The sequence below is a fragment of the Ammodytes marinus genome (genome assembly GCF_949987685.1).
Source record: "Ammodytes marinus genome assembly, chromosome: 16".
NCBI lineage: Eukaryota > Metazoa > Chordata > Actinopteri > Uranoscopiformes > Ammodytidae > Ammodytes > Ammodytes marinus.
In genome coordinates, this window is record NC_137220.1 from 13,003,012 (window position 1) to 13,024,476 (window position 21,465).

The 21,465-nt window shown below is 41.4% G+C and overlaps 1 protein-coding gene across 1 annotated transcript in view; it reads right to left on the minus strand.

The window, feature by feature from the left end:
- The window catches only part of spop (speckle type BTB/POZ protein), an 89,948-nt gene that overhangs the window by 51,785 nt on the left and 16,698 nt on the right, over positions 1-21,465 (minus strand). The window contains exon 2 of the mRNA XM_080044757.1: positions 15,867-16,003. The gene's annotated coding sequence lies outside the window, so the exon portion shown is untranslated. The remainder of the gene's footprint in view (positions 1-15,866; positions 16,004-21,465) is intronic.

Here is a 21,465-nt window from a genome sequence, read left to right on the forward strand (position 1 = left end):
TGATTAACTCCATCTTTAAATTTTACATGGTGATATTGCATATATTTCTGGGCATATGTTACCTCCATCTGCAAATCTGATAACGTGAACAGCTTACAATGCATATTTACACTCGAGGACACATTTCTGTTAATTTGCTTTTCCATCTGTGCTTGTGACAATCTTAATCACTGGTGAAGCACAGCCATCCCAACCTGCAAGTCTGTCTACGAAGACAATCTTAATAAACAGTGAGTCGGTTCTATGTTGTAAAGATTATAACACTGACTCCCTGCCTGTATGTCTTCTGACCAATTTGGGATATTAAAAAACTCTTCTTGTCAGGTTCAGCAATATACTGATTTGACTTTCATTCCACTGTAAGCTGAAAGTCAAATGTTAAATGTCAGTATATTAACGTGTATGGTAATTATTGGATGTTAATACGCTGCGGTTTAGCATTTGACATTTGGCTTGTGAGTACAGATCATTTTCAGTGAGTTACTATTTGTTTTATTACACTAGGAATATCACTAAATATCACATAATGTTCTGTAACTTTACTACGCCAACAAATAAATAGTCACTGAAAAGAGTCCTTCCTCTGAAAAGGTTTTTCCTAAATTTAGTATAATAAGCCATATGAGCCAAAATTACAGTAGGCCTACATTTGAACTATTAAGACACACACTCTACAGCTGCTGTAGATGACCATAAGCGAATATGAATGGATATATTTGTATAAAAATAGTTATGTTTATCCCAAGAAATCCTTCAGTGTATATGGCCATATGGCAGGGACTTCAGGCACAGGGCCTGCTGTGAAAAAGGAGATAAATAGTGACAGAAGAGAGAGATTGAAAGCCTTCTGGAATTCATTACAGCTATTGCTGAGACTCTCAAAAAGAGGAAATAAATTCATTATTTAAAAAAAACCTACATACAGGCACACAAGCACTTAAAACAACACACACAAACACACACAACGTTTCTCTCTATAAATTCCTTTTAACTTGCCAAAATGAAAGGGAAACATCAAATACACAGAACTAACCCACGCTAGCCTCTTCCTTCAGGCACTGATTCCAGCTGGTATAGGGAGGGAGAAAAACGGGGCGGATATGTTACCGCGACAACAGCACCAGGTGGACAAAGGGCGGAGCTGATGTGATTTTGGCTGCTGCTAAAAAAGCCAGCGATCTCAGCAGGGGGTCCCGGGGTGTTTGGAGGGGTCACCTTGTGCGACAACAGGCAGCGCGCAGAACAGTGAGGTGCAGAGACGGGCTGCAGAGTTTAGAGGGACTACACTACAAAAGGCTCAAAAAAAATGTGCCCAAAAAAAGCTCAGGCTAAGTGGCACGGTGTCACAGCTTTGAGCGTATGTGTGTGACGCATACCTAAAACGTTAATCAAAAGCCCACATGCTGCTAGCTCACCTTTTTTTTCACCACAGCTTAGAGTCAACCCGTTCAACCCTAGCGTTTCTTTTTAAACAACCACCAGCTCTGGACAGAAGTGATTCCAACTCTTTAGTTATGAGAGATTTGGCAGCAGACTAGCAAGTCGGCCATGAGCGCCAGTGAGTCTCTGAAAAAATTATTGTGAGAATAATCTATATAACTATAATATGAAAAGCTGCTGTAAGACAAGGCAAATTAAAACAGACAGGAAGGAGGATTCCCCTCTCAAGTGTGAGGGAACAAAGCCGAATGTGTGCAGCACTAGCTTGTATGGAGAAAAAAAACCATCTCTGTATAAGAGTGCCTGTCCGTCTTGCCCTAGGCACAGTTGATATGACTGACACTCACTCAGATAGAGAGAAAGAGGGTGAAAACATGGATACTCGTACAGTGGGCACACATGCGTGACAGGGGCTGTGAGATACTGGAGTGTGTCGGGATCCAGGGCCAACAGGAGTTGTGATGGATTAAGAGACAGAGGACCTCCCTGAACCGTGGAGCAGCAAAGCCCCCAGTAGAACAGCATCACCATCCCTCTCCATATCACTGATGGTGGCCCTCACCCCTATCTCTTTTCCTCTCTCCCCTTTTAAACCCAGTTAAGACAGCTTTAAAAACCAGGGGACCATGCCAGACCCACACTTCTTCCTTATGGCTTTTAGTCCTTCCTTTTGATCCACTTAAGTAAAATGTATGTAAAATGTCAGGAAACGGGGCGCCTTTAGCTCAGTTGGTAAGGCATGCCCCTCCCGGGCCGGGCCCAGCAGCAGACCCGGGTTCGATTCCCGCCCGCGGTCGTTCTCTGCATGTCACTCCCCTCTCTGCCCCATTTCACCTCTGTCTCTCTGCACTGTCAAATAAAGCATAAAAATGCCCAAAAAATATCTTTAAAAAAAAAATAATAATTTCAGGAAAACATCCTCTTGTTGTCCAATGAATCGATCTAATATCATATCATGATGAAACCAGCGATTTACACCCCTAATAAGAAGTCTCACATCAAAATAGTGAGATGGTGTATGCCAAATAATACATAATTTGAATACCTTAGGTGACAGCTCAAAGCATTATGTATATCACTACTATGAGTGGTGAGATTCATTCATTTTATTTTTTGTGTCAGCTTTGAGAGATACTTTGATATAAAACTGACACAGCAGTTCCCAAGACCCAAAGTGCATATAGATTATTAAAATGACAACGGAGTCAACTACAGGTATAGTCACGCCAAAAAAACAATCAAGTCTTCAATGCATATGGGAGAACATTTATACAATATTTTGCTATATAATAAATGGCCTACAGGGGCGAAAGGCTGTTTTAGCTTAATGCAATGCCAAGGATGAAAAAAGACAAAGAAGAGAGTGTTTTGTCAGCGTTCGCCATCCCCTGCCATCATTCTTTCTCTCTCTCCCTATCTCCCCATCTTTTTCTTATCTTTCCTAAATGTTTTGCTTTGCTGCGGTGTTACTGAGTTTACCAGCTGGTGTGTGACTCATTCTCATAGTATAAAATCAGGTTCAATCCTAAATCTAAACACAAACAAACAAGAGCAGCTCCTCCATAACATTTACTTTAACAAGAGTCCAAATCTTGAACACTTGTTTTCTGTCAAATTCTTGTATTCTGCCACAAAGCTGTGAATCAGTGTCTGATAAGTAGGTACTTGGTCTGGTGTACCTCGTTACCCTTATTACCGCAATGAATATCAGTCTCTTCCCCCAATATTTTGCACACTCAACATCGAATATTACATCTTCAGTAAGCCTGTCCTGCCATAAAGATGAAAGGCTCATTCGACAGACAGAAACCCCTAAAAAACTATACTGCATGGCTTCTGTACTTACTTAGCAACAGTGACAGGTTTGCATGTGGTTTATACAGATACGACCCTCAGATAAGGCCATATGTATATGTGTATGTGTATGTGTATGTGTATGTGTATGTATATGTGTATGTGTATGTGTATGTGTATGTGTATCCGTATCTGTACATAAACATAATGCCATCCAACAACAAATCCAGCTTGGAGCTTTAAGTCCCACATCTAAAGCCTTTTTAGTCTGCGCTCTTGCAATTCGTACTTACACACCACTCCAATATAATCGATTAGGCCTCTATACTCACAGCACAACGCTTCAAAAACACACCAACACTTCTACACAATTCCCCCTCCCCCACACACACACACACACACACACACACACACACACACACACACACACACACACACGCTCAGCAGGGAGAGCCAAATCCACTGAGAAAATTTGAGACTTGAACAAAAAATAAAAATGATAGGCCGACATCAAACCACAGTGGGCCCATGTAGCCAAGATAACAACAGAGGAGTGCTTTCGAAAATGACAAAATCACACTGGCTGCAGTCCACCACAGCTCTCCCTCATTCTGTGTCTATTTCTCCAGCACACACAGCACAGTCTGTCTCACAAACAAAACAAAAGTCTTATTTGAGAATGCATGTTGTCCCCATCTCTGAACTAAGCGGATGGAGAACAATATTTACGCATGCATTGCGTATTACGTATTACCCTGCCTGTTTATATTCTGCCCTGCCGAGGCTCCTCGCATGAAGTTTCACACTTTCATGAAGTGAGCCGAGCTTGAAGCAAAAACGAGGAGTGAATGGAGGGTGAGGGAGCTGTTTTGTTACTGTGTGTGTGTGTGTGTGTGTATGTGTGTGTGTGTGTGTGTGTGTGTGTGTGTGTGTGTGTGTGTGTGTGTGGTGTGTGTGTGTGTGTGTGTGTGTGTGTGTGCGTGTGTGTGTGTGTGCGTGTGTGTGTGTGTGTGTGTGTGTGTGGGTGGGTGGGTGGGTGGGTGTGTGTGTGGGGGGGGGGGGGGGGGTGTGTGCGCTTGTGTGTAGAAGTGTGGTATGTTTTTGTCACAGCAATGATGCAATTTATAATTAAAATGCAAATAGAACGACGGAGGAGTCTCTCTTCACCTTGTTTTCACTTTACTTCAATATTCTCAGGAGAGGCCCATCTCTGCACGGGATCAATGTAACCAAGCCAGGAAATCAATTTTTTTTATGAAGTCCTGAAATCAATTTGAGATTTAGGCTATACAAAACCTGTTCAAAAAATATGTTTTAAAAGTACAAGCGTACCTGGGAGAAAGCTTGAGATGCATGGACGGACACCTGCCGCCTGTGGCTAATAAACACTTCTCTACGTTGCTATGATGATGTTTTTCGGAGATCTTTAAAAGCTCACATCCCTAAACTGAAGGCTAAAAGCAATTATTTCTGCAACAAGAAAACACAGGCCTGTCTGACACATCCGCCATTGGCCTGTCTTTGTTTTGACTTTAGCTTATCACAATAGGTGGTGGCTCCAACACATCCCCTAAGCTTCAATCTCAACAAACAACAAAGACTAAAGCTGTGGAATGAATCGTTTGGGCAACTTTTGTTTCAAAAGTGAAGCCTGACATTTAGGGGAGGGGGGGTGAGGGGGCCGTGGATACAAGGCCCTTTTTTAGTGGTTGTCCTTCAGCGTGACTTTGTCATGTAACACATTTCCAGCTCAATTATCTGCATCCAGTGGATTTCAAACACATTTAGCAAGGACCAGAGAGCTTGGTAATTAGCGGGAGCCCCGGCTCATAAAGGGGGGCCAAAAACAAAGCCTGTCTTTAGCGCTATCTTTATCCCCTCCGCTTGTCTAATCTCGTCTGATCCTTTCTCTTTATCAAGGGTGTGGGACCCATGTATGCACTCTGTCAATACCTTTATATGCCAACAGGTTTCATCTTTCATGGACCAACGCTTGACGCAAACGCGATACCTGATCCGTAACAATAGAAGCTTAGAAAATAAGTGAACCTGACTGTGAGCTATTAATAGCCCCTTTTACACAGAGATTGCGGCATATTGACGGTACAACATCACTCCGATATGCCGGCTTTGCTTGGTTCCGTGTTATTTACACAGAACCAAGCAACGCCGGCCTGCTGGTGCATCAGTAGCCCCTTATACACAGCGTTCCGGAATGAAAGAGGTGCTTGTAAACAGCGTCAGGTGTGACGTAAACGTTTAGCGCCGCACCGGTCAGCTGCTATACAACAACAACACTGGCCGGTGAATTGAGAGCAGAAGTGCTGGAGCTTGCAGTAAGAGGGCCGTATTTTACAGTCCCCACGATGTGCCAGTTGATCTCGCTACGCGCTGAGTCCAACATCACTGGGACTGTTAACCAAACTGACAAAATCAATCCGCTTCACCTCTGTGTCTGTGTGTGTGTGTGTGTGTGTGTGTGTGTGTGTGTGTGTGTGTGTGTGTGTGTGTGTGTGTGTGTGTGTGTGTGTGTGTGACAGGTTGGCTGTGAGCGAGTCTCTTTGTGAGGGCAGAGATCTGCCAATCAGACATACACATACACATACACACAGTGTGTGAAGTCACGTTACTGTAGACAGAAATAAAGTGTAGATATACGCTCAGACTTAGGATAATAATAGCGGCGGCGATCTGGTCGCAGCCTAGCTTAGCCTAGCCTAGCCTAGCTTTCCCATTGTACAACTTCCCCCGGGCAGAATAGACTCATAAACTCTGCAAAATGAAGCACAGGGTTTGGATTGAGCAGCGGACCTTATGACCAGCTAGATTATACGCCGTTCCTTTTATTTGGTGATTTTTACGGGACATCAGGCCGCCGTGATTAATGTTAAACACACGTCCTTCAACTGCTAACATGGTCGAATGTTTAGAATGTAGGCTATGGAACGTCAAACGCCCCCCTGTTCCGCAACAACAAGTCGGCCGTATTTAAACAGAGAGGCGGAACTGATTGTGTCGGCAATCTTACTACCCCCCGAGGTAGTAAAATTCCCGGAACAATCTCTCGCACCTTTCTTCCCTCGTTCCGCAACGGTCGCATTTATACAGCAGGGCGGAGGGCCGAAATTCCAGCATATTCCCGGCTTTCACTGGCTGTGTAAAAGGGGCTAATGATGACACTAGTATGCAGCACATAACACCTTTACTTAGATTTCAGTTATTTCTATAGCACTGAGAAAAAATGAAAGTAAGAATTGTTTTGCTGAATCAAAAAATATAGAAACACAGAAATATATGTGTATGTGTAGCTACACACAAAACTTTGTCTACAAAGGGGATGTGACCTAATAAATCTTTGCAAAGACCAACCACCTTTACTATAAAAGAGCTTGATAAACCGTCAGTGAGTACAATGCATGCATGAATCCAGCCTTAATATTTTTCTCATTCTCTATGAAATCCACACTTGTTGTTGTGATGACATTTCACACAGAAATAGAAAAAAGCAATAATCGCAAAAATCAATTCATTGTTCAAAGTATGTCATGGCATGATTAGAATTACAAATATAAAAGGTTAGGACCGTGTCAGACTTCAGTCACCAACCTCCTCCTTGTGTTGTTTTCCATTTTAATCAAGGTTTGAAATTGTGCACCATGCTTTGGCACGGACATGTTGCCTCAGGTAGAATCTCAACCTATAAAGGCTCATTTCAGCAAGGGACAATTTCCTCTTTGCTTCACCCTCCCCCTTCACTACGGTGCTTTGTCCAAAATCACTCCCTATTTGTTACCAAGTGTATTATACTTACAGTCAGCCTTCTTATTTGAACATTTGAATTATATGTCTAACCTTTACGTACTATACAGCAATAAAAAAAGTCCCCTGTCACAATTATGAATTGTAGATGCACTGGTTTGCTGTTGATGATGATGATGACACATTATAACTATGCATCATTAGGGCGAGGTCAAAACTTTTCGTTGGCATTTTTCCACACAGCAGCCAAGCTTCACCTCAGGGGACAATATGCTTCTCCTTAGCAGATGTCACATCTAATTTCTCCCATCTCTGGAGAAGCAACTGCTGATGCATGAAGCCACAGCAGCGGGGTTATGGTCGGGCTGGTCCCAGATTATCATTTGTTCAGACTGTTCTTCCAAGATAAATTAATCAGTCTGTTCAGCAGTTGCACTAAAACACAATTATGTTAATATTCAAGTGAAAAAGTCCTCTATGGCAGCCATAGAAATGATGACTGTTGACCAACATGCACAAAGGTATTATAGAGAAAAAATGTGGCGTATGGGAGGAGGCCATATTGTTTCCTTTACCTTAACGCCTTAACTTGGGTTAGGGTTTTTGCCTTAACTTAACCACACAAACCATAGCACGGTCATTGTCAATTCATAAAAAAAATGCTGCTGTCCTATTCTATATCACACATCCACAATGTCAGAAGTGGAGCTGATTCCAAACTGATGTTTGAAATGTAAAAATTAGCATTGTTATTCCTATCAGCTTGACAGAGGTGTAAACATTTGCTTCCCGGATGAAGAGACTCAAGAGAACGCAACAACAGCAAAATGTGTTTAAGACTCATAATAACAAGGCAATATGTGATTATCATTTTGCTGTGTACTGATGTGAGGCGGTATTTTCATAATATCCCAAGATGGAAATGAAGACAAACAAATGTAATTGACTTCCTAATGAGTATACAACCATACAGGTATATCACATTTAAATCAAAGAGAGAATGCAACTATCTCATTTTTAACTTAATTTGTCAACTTAAGACATTTTATCATTTATTGTTCCAGGCAGAGTCTCACGGAGCAGAACGTGCCTTGAGGAGACTTGGAGATAGGGAGACAGGTGCACTGTTGCTCCCCTGTCTTATTGCTTTGCTGTTGCTCTTTTCAGTAAGAGATAGGAAGAGGAAAGGTAACTGCGCTAATAAGTTCAGTTCTATCCATCGGTTGCACTTGGTACGACAAGGGTTACTCCTTTGTGTGCCCCGACGTCACTCCGCCTACCAATTACCACATTTACACACACACACACACACACACACACACGCTCATATATATGCAGGGAGAATTTTAAATCCTCTCCATTAAATTCATAAAAGATGGAATCGTCTATTAAAACCAAAAGTGATCTCCTCACCTTTTATACATTGTTATCTATACATTAAAGAGCACATGCATTATACAGTGAGGGGCTGAAAATGAGCCGTCTCGCTCTGAAAAGTGTCAAACTAGAGCCTTGATAATAGAAAAAGGAAATGCCAGTAATACGAAGTTGAGGAAAGTAGTGCTGGTCAGATATGGCATTAAAAGCATAAAAAAGTAAGAAACTTTTCAATAAGATTCAGATGAGCGTGAGCCACTATGTGATGGTCAGCATATTTCCACACTGTTAGCTAATTATGCATATTTAAAGGGACGAAGCATTTCCCAGTTGTGTAAAGTATGCTATTTTGGATGTCAATGGCCCTACTTCACATATTTCATGTTACACCTGTTTGTAACTTTCTTCTTCTTTGAGGAGATAAATGACATTAAAAATGCTAACATTTCAACAGTTTCAATATTTACATATAATTTTCAGGTGACATTTTCAATATTCACTCCCCGAAGAGCCCTAGTAGAGATAGTGGTGGGCGTCGAGTGCCTTGCCGCCGTACGTCTTGTTTTGGCTGCTGGCGCCTAAATGTCAACCTCTATCCTGGAAGTACTGGGGGGGGGGGACTGCAAACTTTTTCCGAACACAAGCTGATGCCATGCGACTGTGAATGTGTCATATCATCTGCGCTAATCAGGCTTTTCAGAGTTTTCTGATTTTAGATCAGTTCATTACTTGGGCACAGGGGCTCACAGAGAAGCCAAATCTGAACTCCCACGACACTATTAAGATAACACCTACAAAATAACTCCCGGTGTTAGTAAAGGTGACAAAACCCTGTATGCTATCCTCCCAAGTCCAGGCTTTTCCTAATTCACGTTAAGGTTACACGCGCCGCTCCCCTCGATATTCTTGGCAGCGCTGAGCCTTTCGCTGGGGTCATCAGATGGTGCCTGGTGCTGCAGTCGTTTCTGAAAGCAGGAAATGCCAGGCAGATAAAAAGCTGCTGGATACGACACACACACACACACACACACACACACACACACACACACACACACACACGCACACACACACACACACACACACACACACATACATACACAGTGACATTTCAGATCTCTGTGGTGAATCTGGGACTGCAAACCAACAATTACTCTCTGAATCAAACCTCCTAATTCATCTCCCTCAGTCCTGCAACAAAACTTCCAGCCCTAAAACTCTTCTTCTTCTTCTTCTTCTTCTTCTCCGCCTACTTCTGCCATTTGTAATTACTCATGTTAACAATTCCACACGGTTCGCCTTTTTGTTTAAATGGCCCAGACAAATCAGACGCATCGGGCTGCGGCTGCCTTTGGTGGAAAAACCCCATCGGAGATTTCTTACTCTCTAATGAAGTCATTTGAGTCGTGCAGGCACATTCCAGTCTCCCAACGACCAATTCTAAAGCACCAGAGACTTTCACTGCTGCGCCAGATGCCAAGATGGAGATGGACGGAGGGACTGAGGCAAATACACAGACAAAGAAACAAGACGTGGGGGGAGCCAGACAAAATTCATCTCAAAGCCCCTGTAAACCACAATTCCACAAAATCCTTCTAACTGTGTCATTTGGGGTGTTAGTTGCATGATAGTAAGCATCTGCAGGCATATATTGTTCAATCAAAGGAAAGATATGGTAATTCAAGAAATTCTGCCTGAACATTCTAAAAAAACAATGACTGTTGCCACTTTTTATAGATACGGCCACGCCCACACATTCCAGTCAAATGGTCTAGACTCTAGACAGACATTTATTTTCAATCAGATTTTTGTAAAAGCTTATTGGGACACCCAACTTTGATATCATATATGTGTATTATTTTAGACCAGGTTTCCAGAGGCTTTAAAGTATGTTAAATAGAAATACATAAATATACCATGAACACCCAATCCTGTAATAAAGGAAAAATGGAAGAATAAAGAAGGCAAAATTATGAATGAACCTGGCCATTTTTTTTTTACACTGATGTATCTAAAGTTCTATCTAAACACAAACACAGACGTGCTTTGCACAGAGAATAATGTGAAAAATAAGAGGACTATTTTGACAGACAGAAACTGAGAATAGCAAAGCAAACAAGGAAGACAGACGTCAAAACAAATCAGATTCCAGTGCCTGTAACTTTGGATAAGTGAGATAGACTTGTCGTGCAGAGGAAACTGAAGTGACCGAACAGGGACTTTTCTTCTGAGAAAAATATTCCTTTGTGGAATTGACTGTGAGCTGCCATTATCCATAAGGCTTTGCATTTGAGAATAATGTCCTATTGCTGATATTCACTCCTACAGAGCTTTATTTTCATTGTACAATAAAGGGTTGCACAATGAAATGTAGACATAGCCCCTTCATAAATACACAGAAAATATATACAAAAAAAAAGATAAATATACGTATATATACCTCTAACGTGTGAACTTTTACAGATGAACCGAGAAATTTAAATGTTCATTAAATAGCATTAAAAATAAAAAAATAAATCAGACAAGGCACACTTTGTAAACCTATTTGCATCCAAGTATGCCACTGGATAACAAGTGTCGGTCAACAATAGTGATCTTGGGTGAGCAAAATGTACTGCTTGACTGACAGCCAGCAATGCAGTGTAATGAGAAAAATAAATAAAACCAAAGACAGAATCCAATAATAATAAATCAATAAAAAGGACGAAAAGGTAAACGAGCAAGTAAGCAAACATGTGGGCCCTAAGCAAGGCATACTTGAAATTAAGGTTCAGTGGGATAAAGCCAGACAAAGTCAAGAGTCAAGACATGACTCCATCAAAAGGAAGCCAACTGGAGGAAACATTTTAATGAAACACAATCATTAACCAGCTCTGCCACACTTAACAAGCAGCTCGGAGAGAAGAGGGAGGGCGGAGAAGTGGAGGGAGCTACAGGGTTGCCGCGGCAACTGAAATTAGGACCTGGGATAAGAAGAGAAATGAGAAACGTGTGGGATGACCCAGGTTAGACAGAGAGAGAGAGAGAGAGAGAGAGAGAGAGAGAAAATCACAGAGATGCTTTCATTCCTGTGACAACTATGTGATAAATAAAACGTCTGAATGTGTTGACGTTTAAAATCTTAAAAGGAGACGGCAGCCGCAGCACGTTGAAAGTAGAACATGAAAGACACTAAAATGTGCTCCTCCTGTGTTGTGAAAAAACACTCGCTCGCATACCGTGGAGCTGGATTATTGGCGCTGTGTGAATATATCAGCAGAGATTAGATATTTATAGATAGCGTTTCGGAAAATAATTTAACTTCCACTTCCAATTATTAATTAAGTCCATTATATGTGTATAGCCTCTAATCACAGCGAGTCTCAAAGGCTTTCTCAACGCCCACACTGTGAAAATAAATGAACACGACGCCTTCCAACCACGGGCCGCTCACTGAAAACCAGGGAAAACTTAATTGAGAAATAAAAAAGAGAAGAGAACCCTCTGACAAAAGCCGCTTATCAGTAAACAACAGGCATGATGTACGGACAATGAATTTTTTTACGACACTGCGATAAATTTGAAAGTGTCCATCCAGCCACAGCTGACAGAAATTACATTTTAGCTGTGAGCGGTTATCAAGCACCTTTTTTTTTTACTGTCGGCTCCGAGGTTGCCGAGAGATGGAAAATGCCAAACTGGAGGCTGGCAGTTTGTAAGGTCTGAATGTTAAGACCTAAAATGTCAATATCGGTCCCATAGGGAAGGAATAATTAAGGCATAAAGATCCAAAATGCTTGTCACATATGGCCGGCCAGCTGTCACATCTGTCTGTTCATATTCATGCCGGTAACAACCCTCGGCCTATACTAAAGCAGCGGAGAATGTAATGGCTGAGAATTAGATGTAGGCTGACTACAACTAAAGGTGTCGCACGAGAAGGCACTTGGAATGAGGAGAAGCCCTGGCATTTAAAACAATACACAAGCTCCACTTCTCATTTTAGATGTTCACTCCCAAGTGGGTTGGTCTCAAAAAGATATATTCCCTGTGGTTCTACTTCAAACATCCCTAGTGTTCAGTGTTGTAGAAAGCGGCACGGCAGAACCAACAAAAGAGCTGCAGTATTTATAAGGAAAGTATCAATTTGCATGACGTCTCATAGAGAGGTTTACCCTTTTAGGCTGGGGGAAATGTAGGCGCAAAAACCTGAGCGGTCATGTGGACAATCTCCACACCGAAGACCACACACCGAAGACTCTTTCTCCTATTTGGTTTGTTTTAATCATGACCACAATCTCTTCCTCATCTTAACCAAGTCCTCTTTGTTCCCTGAGCAGGCACAGTCTTTAAAAAATGGTTAACCCTCATATCATTTGCTGTTTTATAAGGGACATTTTACAAGGTACTGACTAACAAAGCAGTTTGTCCTCTACGTATGAGGACTTGCTGGTTATGCATCTACTGTAACAATGTGCTTCGGCCACAGAAAAAGACAATTGCTCAGCGGGGATAATGAGGGTATCACTTTTATGGCCTTTGCTAAAACATAGTCAGCTTGTTTTTGGCCAAATCAGGGGACAAGCAGTGGCTCTACTGCGTTCATACACTGGTTGCTTTTGAACACACAATTTCCAATTCAGCTGTAATCTATCGACAAAGGCCATTCGCCGTTAGTCAAAACAAATCCAATTTCAGCCCATGTCACTTGTCTGTTTTTTTCGGAGGATTTAGAAATGTATGGTAAATGTATTTCACTAAATTTTGAGTGCAGGTTTGCCCTTGGTTCATTTTCGCTTGGTTTTTCATGCATGGCTATCAAATGACAACATCCGTCTCCTGATAGCCATAAACCAGCATTTCAGGGTCACTTCTTCTTGTAGATGAAGATTTAACTCCTGTCAAACAACCTTGCTATTTACTTGAAGTCCATATTTTCAGGTGTGCAGTTTAAAAGCCTGCCGTACTGAGATATACAGAGAGAGTTTTGTCAACTCATTTGGCGATAGTTCAAATGTAAACAACATTTATTCATGCGAAAAAAGTTACGGGCTATAGCTTTAAAAGGACTTAAATACATTGCTTCAAAACTGATTTGGTGCTGGCTTAGGTTACAACTGGCACTGATCTAGTGAAGTGGCATTGGGTTGGTGAGGGTCTGCCTGGTGATCCCTGCAGTGTCCTGAGGTATTTTTGATAGATTGTACTAGTGTGTAAAGCAGTTGGCAGTGTTTGACTGACAGGTCAGGTGAGGTGCTCTGCTCAGGAGTGCACACATCCAGCTCCTTTGACTGATGTGAAGTGGCTTCAATTAACTGAAGCAGCCAAGTGTGAGGGAGGGGCCCGGGGAGAGGGAACAGGCCCCAGACAAGCCTCTTGACAGGGGGTAACATGGGTAGTGGCCCCTCTGACAGCTCCTCCAATGCCCCACCAACTCCAAACCTTTCTCCATCTTCTCTGAGCTAATTACTTAGTATCCATATGGAGACACTTGTCACTGTGATCACTGCAAATTGGCTGTAACTGCAGGGTCAGCAAGGAGTGGACTGAGTTTTACTCGCACACACATACACAATACACACAAAAGACATCTAGTCTTGCACAAAAACAAAACATACCTTAGTTTTTTAATAATTTTCAAAACTATTCTGTGTTTCCTGAGAACAGAGGAATGAAGTCAACGCCGGGAAACCCAATATCACAGACACTGCCGCACGAATATCTGCCAAACCAGATTTTGATTCTGCATGATCCTCTGTCTATACGATATGAAAGATTCGAATTGATTCAAATATCCCAGCATTACTCAACAAACTAATTCTACACACGGATTTAATTTTCATGAAGATGTGCAGTAACACCAATGTAATAAGGCACTGCAGGGTGAAAGGCAACTTTCACTTTGAATAAATGAGGGCAAATCACACTCAAAACGTGGAAACATGTAGAAAACTGTCCCTGGAATTCATCTACATATGGTCCTCAAATACCTTTTTCAGCGATTCTAGAGAATGATTGTTGTCAAAATCCCTTGTTGTCAAAATCAGTGAATCTCCCCACGATCCACCACCTGTGAAGAAATCCAGTGTTAATACACAGCCTATGCTCTGTAAATGGACATGTTGCTAGCTATGGTGGGCCACCTTTGTTTGTATACCCTTGTGTGCATATCCATTTACAGAGCCTAGGTTGTGTATTAACACCATATTTTTTTCAGTTCACACACAGTACAGACAGGTAGCGGATTGTTAGGAGATATTTACTGAATTTGACCCCAGCATTGCTGAATCCACCTTTATCCTAAATGGGGAGATTCACTTTGTTACATATTTTATAACAATGAAACAGCAACAACCTGTTTACACCAGCAGGCCGATATGTCACATCAATAATGCATCATTTACTATTTTCTCCTCTCAGCACACACAAAAAGTCTATGTCTTTTGGCCTCTGACTGAATAGTGTAGAATGCTATTTTACACTGGTCTTTTCGTGTAGCTTTTGCTGTCTTGCCGTTTTGCTGTGCATGCTGACTTTGAATTTCGCAATTAACCATGGAGAAGTTTTTCGGGGGGAGGCGTGAAACACGGAGGCCCACATGATATCCCCTGAAGGATATATTTTATTGTTATTTTATTTGGCCTCTCATGTAAGCACATCCTCTATGCCTACGCCCTCATTTCCCCTCCCAAAAACCTGATCTCCTTCCTCTGTTCTCACCCTTTAGTCTGTTATTAAATCAGGATGCAATTTTCCACTATTAAACGAAGGCTGAATACAACCTGAAACTTCTTACGTAACTGACATTTATATGATCAACTGCCTGCTGCATCCTCTGTTCTCTTGCTACTTGGTATTCCTCCATTGGAAGCCTTTAGATCTTCCGTCACCTTCACACCTTCAAGGTTTGTGTTTCCTATTCAAACCCTCTTCCTTACTTCTCATTCTGGACCATTAGTTTCCTGTAACCTACATTGTGGTTCAACGCTAGGCTAGCCATCTGAGAATAGGTGTGTCTCAAAAAGCATAACATGATATAGTTGGAGAGAAACTTCTAAACTACAACTTAGGAACTTATTTTCAATGACAGTAGACTATCAAAGACAACTCTAGTGCCAAGTAGAAGAACGCAGCATTGTGAACCAATTATAATATAGGTTGTACAAATCAGTGCTAAGCACACAGCAGCAGGACGATTTCAAAGCTTATGGAATACACTAAAACAATGTTTAAGAAGTAAGACCTATGTTAAACATTGAATGGTATTACATTTTTCATCAGTTATCAGTTGAGGTACTTGCACAAAGCAAGTGACGTGATATTAATCATTTTAATATGATTTTCCCAAGTCAAATGTTTTTCTGTTTTTAACCCAAATGTACCCACAAGTATTAAAAAAACAGGCTGAAAGTATACTTCATAGTCTACCACACAGTTTACAGTTTGCCATTTCCTAATATTGGAACAGACCAGCACCCCCACCTTCTCTCCCCCAGATCCTCACCCCATTTGGTACTCACCTAGATCAAAGTCCCAGGCACATCTGTTCCGTTTGCTGCTGCCATGACTAGCCAGCTGGACTCTGTCCGTCAGCTCTCTCTCTGTCTGTAGGTATGTCAGTGCTGCATGTCTGTCCAAAGCCCAGCTTCTTGGCAAGCTGCAAACGCAAACAGCGGAAAGAATCAACAAGAAGTGTAGTTGTGAGAGCGTGCGCGGGTTTGAGTCTTTGCCTTATCATATTCTTGCAAGAGACTCCTTGTCAAGTTGACTGTTTGTGTCCGCATCTGTTATGCAGGAGACTTGAATACAAAACTTGTTTGAGAAAGAGTGTGTGTGTGTGTGTGAGTGTGTGTGTGTGTGTGTGTGTGTGTGTGTGTGTGTGTGTGTGTGTGTGTGTGTGTGTATGTGTGCGTGTGTGTGTGCGTGTGTCTGAGAGACAAGATATTACAAAGACACATGTTTTACTAAGGTTTACACAGTAAGGCAACGAGAAGTGGGACAGGGACTACTCACGTAATTACACCCTGCATTAAAGCACTAATCCAAACACAAACTGTATCCAAACAGCACACTAAGCCACAGGTGTAAACAATGCCGTGACAGAAAGCAATCTCATTTCCACAAATAAAAGGTTGTTTTTATAGAAATAAGATTTGAAGCAAGCTTATTGCTCCCTTAAAGCAAAAGTGCGTAACTTCTGTTGCTCCCAATGAGGAATTATGAAGAGTTGGCACACCAACATGAGGTAAGCCTTGAGTGATCGTGCATGGATTGTATTCCTTCTGCTGTACATCCAGGTTTTTTCTAAGCAGTAGATGCATCAACTGAAACCTTTCATGGGCGCATCTTGGGATTTTTCTGAGCTCATACAGTAGTGTCGGGGGATGACACTAGTTTGTAAATGCTGCCATACTGAATAGCTGATAGGCTTTAACAACTTTGTTTCAACTCGTTTGGCGATGGCTTGAATGAAACCGACATTAATTTATGAAAAAGTTACGCACTATATCTTTAAAACTGCTTGGGGTGTATTCATAATGACCCCAAAAGGATACATTATTTTTGGATAGAACTCAGATTTACACACTGCATGATTCCGTGATATAAAGGGCCAACAGAGCTCACAATAACAGTACAACTATCTGACATGACAGACCCACGGTGGCACTCAACTCCAGTGTAGAGGTACTGTATGCTCTGGCAGTCTCATTAAAATCCTCCAAGTCTAATTCTCTTTCAAATACCACCTCTCTACCTAAATAAACATGACCGAGGGCGCTTACTCATACTCCACATGCCTGCCAACTACAGATGAATAGGATTTCACAGAGCCGGCTGGCTGTGTTTGTCCCACCATTATTCTAGAAAAGTCTGTGGATTGAAGCAGCCACAGTGACGCTCTTTTGGTCTCATAATACAGCCGATACATAAAGATGCCTGGCATTTAAGACGTTTAAGACATTGGAAAAAGCTGGCTGATTTGAGTCAATTTTCTTTTAGAGGCAGCTCATGAAGTTCAAAGCTGTATTTTAAAAACAGGCATGGCTTGTTACTATGGCAATAAAAGGTTTTCCTTAAAGAGGACCTATTATACTACTTTTCTGGTCTTAATTTCTTGTTTTACACTGCTATAGAGCAAACTGACACGAATCACATCACAAAAAACTATGTAGATTTTCGGGAAGCTCTTTCTCTTATTTTGGCGATCCAGCACATCCTGTCAACACTTGAGTGTGTGTGCTTCGGCAATCTCCGCTCCCTCCGCCTGTGCATCGGCCATCTCCGCTACCCTCCCCCCCTCCTGCAAACCCCACTCCGTTGTGATTGGTTACCTTCCTTCCGGAACACTTTCAGTGGCGGGAAGCGCGAGCATGGACCTATAAGGGCGCGAGGCAGACGCGAACAGGGAAGTGACAGCATTACCATACATGGAAACATCCGCGTGGTCACGTCACCAATTTTTATGCGACGTCACGAATTATGAAAGGGTAGACCGCTTTGAAGACGTGACTTCTCGACTGGCTAGAATAGTGTTTAGTGCTCTGCACAGACACCCCAGACGGTCAGCAGGGAATACGTCGAAATGCATGTAAGTCATTATTTGATAATTTAGTATGGTTAAGCATGACTATGAATCATCATAACAACGTTTATAGGTCATAAAAGTCAAAAAGCATCATAGGTCCTCTTTAACAACATAGATTCTGACACCAACCTAAAAACTAAGGTACATTTGGCCCAGGTGTCCTGAACACTTAAGCTCTTTGTATTCATGACCCAAACACATACTGCCAGTAGGCTTTACCTCAGAGAGAAGGGAGATGATCTCCATGAAAGAATGAAATATCTTAAGATCCACATGTTTACACATACATTCTGAGGAAATGTCAATCAGATGCAAAATACAGACGTTGAACCCTGAAGAAAATGTCAAAACGGGACCTTCTGATCAATAGCTCACCTGAAATGAATACATAATAGCTCTCACCGACTCCACAAAGCAAACGTGCACGCTAAACTTGAACAAGAATACACACAAACCAGAACAGTAAAATGGTATTCAAAAATCTAGTATAGGTCACCCAAGCACTTTTTCATGTTTTTTAACATTAATATGGGTCCCTGGTGTGACCCATATTGAACCCTCTCTATTTTTCTCCACCTCCACCTTTCTGAAAACCTGTGTTCAAAAGCCCCAGTCAGATTTCTCTTCCCTTATGATGTCATAAGGGGAGAGGCCACGCCCCCTCATATCCACTTAAAAGATGATTCATTTTCATTTACCTGCTTTATTTATCCTCGAGAGATCATTGAGGGGGGGGGGCTCATTTACAATGATGTTGAGTGAAAAACAACAATGCATACACAATATACAATGCAAATACATCAAATACACAACAAGCTAAGAGACAAAACAATTGAAACGTTCAGATAGCGATGTAGAATGGCTGCAATTCAAATGAAATGAGTACAATTAAAACTGTTACAGGTAGAATTTGGCAGATTTAAGATAATATGTCTACATTTGTTAAAAGATATGAGGGTATTTATTTTAATTTGTTGCTATAAATTGTGCCAGAAGTCAGGGGCACCAAAGCTAAAACTGTCTTTCCAAGCTCAGATCGGGCATATGGACCATATAGTCAGTGGAGCGGGTCTGATAAAGCCTATCTGAAATGTGCAGCATTGCAGTCAAATAACATGGTAGCTTCCCAGTCAGGGCTTTATAGAAATATGCCAATCTGAGTCACGTCTTTCTTTTAAAAGAGGACCACTCAACCTTTTCATATAAAACACAATGGGGTGTGTCATAAGCGTCTCCTGTGATGAACCTTAAAGCAGAGTGAAAAACAGAGTCCAGGAGTTTAAGTGTGATGCATGCCGATAAACCACATCACCGTAATCAAGGACAGACATGAAAACTGCCTCAATAATTATTTTCCTGATAAAAAAGGGGAAGGTGGTTTTGTTTCCATAAAAATAGCAAAGCCTTCCACAATATTCAGTGTCTAGCATACAGACATGTTCGCCAGTGGTTCCATATGCCTTGCAATGGAGCTTCTTGGAGCTCTCAGCAGCAGCCTCATGCTGTCATTATATGCCATTGTAAGTTTTCTAATGCTGCCTTGTTAATAATGACACCACTGGTAGGCAGTATACAATACAATAGGCTCTAAAGCAGGGGTCTCCAACCTTTTTTCAACTGGGAGCTACTTTGAAAAAAGTGGCCAAGAGCTACTTGTATCAAATCACTTATATTTATTTACATAGCACACATCAATTGAATTAAGCTTCTGTTTGTACACGTGTGAAATTGCAATACCCAATGCTTATCATAAATAATTTCCCATCAAAGGTCCAAGAAAACATTACTTTACACTTTTTGTGGGCCACTGAAAATTGACATCAATGTCTATATTAGACTTGTTATTGTGACGCAACAGTGTTCCCCCCCAGGAAATGTCTTAGTCATGGTGGTCACTGCCCAGGTGTTTGGGGGTATTTTGCTCAAAGATGCCAATACGCACTACATAAATAAACAACTGCTTATTTGAATAAAACAGACAACTGACCCTACAGTTGTAACTTTTTTAAGTTCCTTTATGGATGGGGGGCTGTCTATTGTGGACAATAGGCCTACTGTGATGCGATAGCCTATAATTCATTAATGGTTATTATTAGCCTACTTGCTTGATTTATTTTTAAATACAGAGGTTATTGGTTGTTTTGGAACATGTATTTCCCAATTTAAAACATAAAAATAAAGCAGCATTGAAAATTATAATTTAAAATAATAAATACAATGTGTTTTCCCCTTAAAATGACTAAATACATTTATCCAAAGGTGAAAGACAGTAACAGTTTGGCACTTCTGTAAACTTACTGAAAGGTGCCTGGGCCATCACTCTCATGCATTCTTCAAACTTTTCTCTGCCTGTCTGAGCTGATAGATAGGTTGTGTTGCCACGGTGATGTGGAGTCTAAAAACTGTTCTAGCTGTACATAGCACTACTTTCTGTTCAGCTAAATATATATCCCCATAGAACTGCGCTGCGTTTATTTTCGCCACCAGGACGGCTTGCTTCTGCTCGTTTACTCTCCCGCGTGCATGCGTCACGCATGGCCGCAAGCAGAGCCGCAGAGCAGCTCACACACAGACACACACTGATAGAGAAACCCCTTGAGACACGTGAACATTTATTTACCGCAAATCGCGGCCCTTCGCAAAGTTTTGACCATGGAAAGAGGTGCATTTACCTTCGTCAGATTTTTAACTTTAATTTTTTTTTTTACAACACAGTTGGTCAACCTATCGCAATCGACATGTTGGAGACCCCTGCTCTAAAGAGTAAGATTTTGACAGGTACAGAGCAAAAAAACTTGTGACACAGCATGTTCGCTTGTGCATACAGCTTCCAACGCTGCCTATAGATATCCTTGTCATCAGACAGGTCATTTGCCATAATGGCCCAAGTATGTTATTTCACTGCACACACTGAGTGCAGTGACAGACAGATATAAGTCAGGGAAGGTTGACTGTCTGTCTCCTCTGCTTCTGACAATTATGATCTTACTCTTTTTTGCATTGTATTTTATGTCAAAATCATAAACTGTGTGCATACTCTCAGAAGCTGGTGTACACCAGCACTATATATGGGCTAAAGATGACAAGATCATCTGCGTACATAAGGTGGTTAATTAGTGAATCCCCAATCCTACAGCCTGTTCCACAAGCATTTAAAATGACAAAAAAATACAAGTCATTCATATACTGTACAAAAGGAAAGGAGACAAAATTCTGCCCATTGGTAACATGGAAGGGAACAGAACATGTTACATTCCCCCATCTCACTCTCATTGTCTGACGCGAGTACCAATAGACCAAGATTCTAATTCAAAAACCAGGGACCCCACTTTTAGACCATTTTAAAAACAATTTCCCATGATTAACACGATCAAATGAAACACATCAATGAAACACATGAACATTGTGAAATTTTGCCTATTATATTTATTTAAAACTTCCTTTAGTGCAAAAATACATAAATCAGTACCATGCTTTCGTTTAAAACCAAATTGGTGGTCAGTAGACAGGATATACCTCTCAAGTCTACTCAG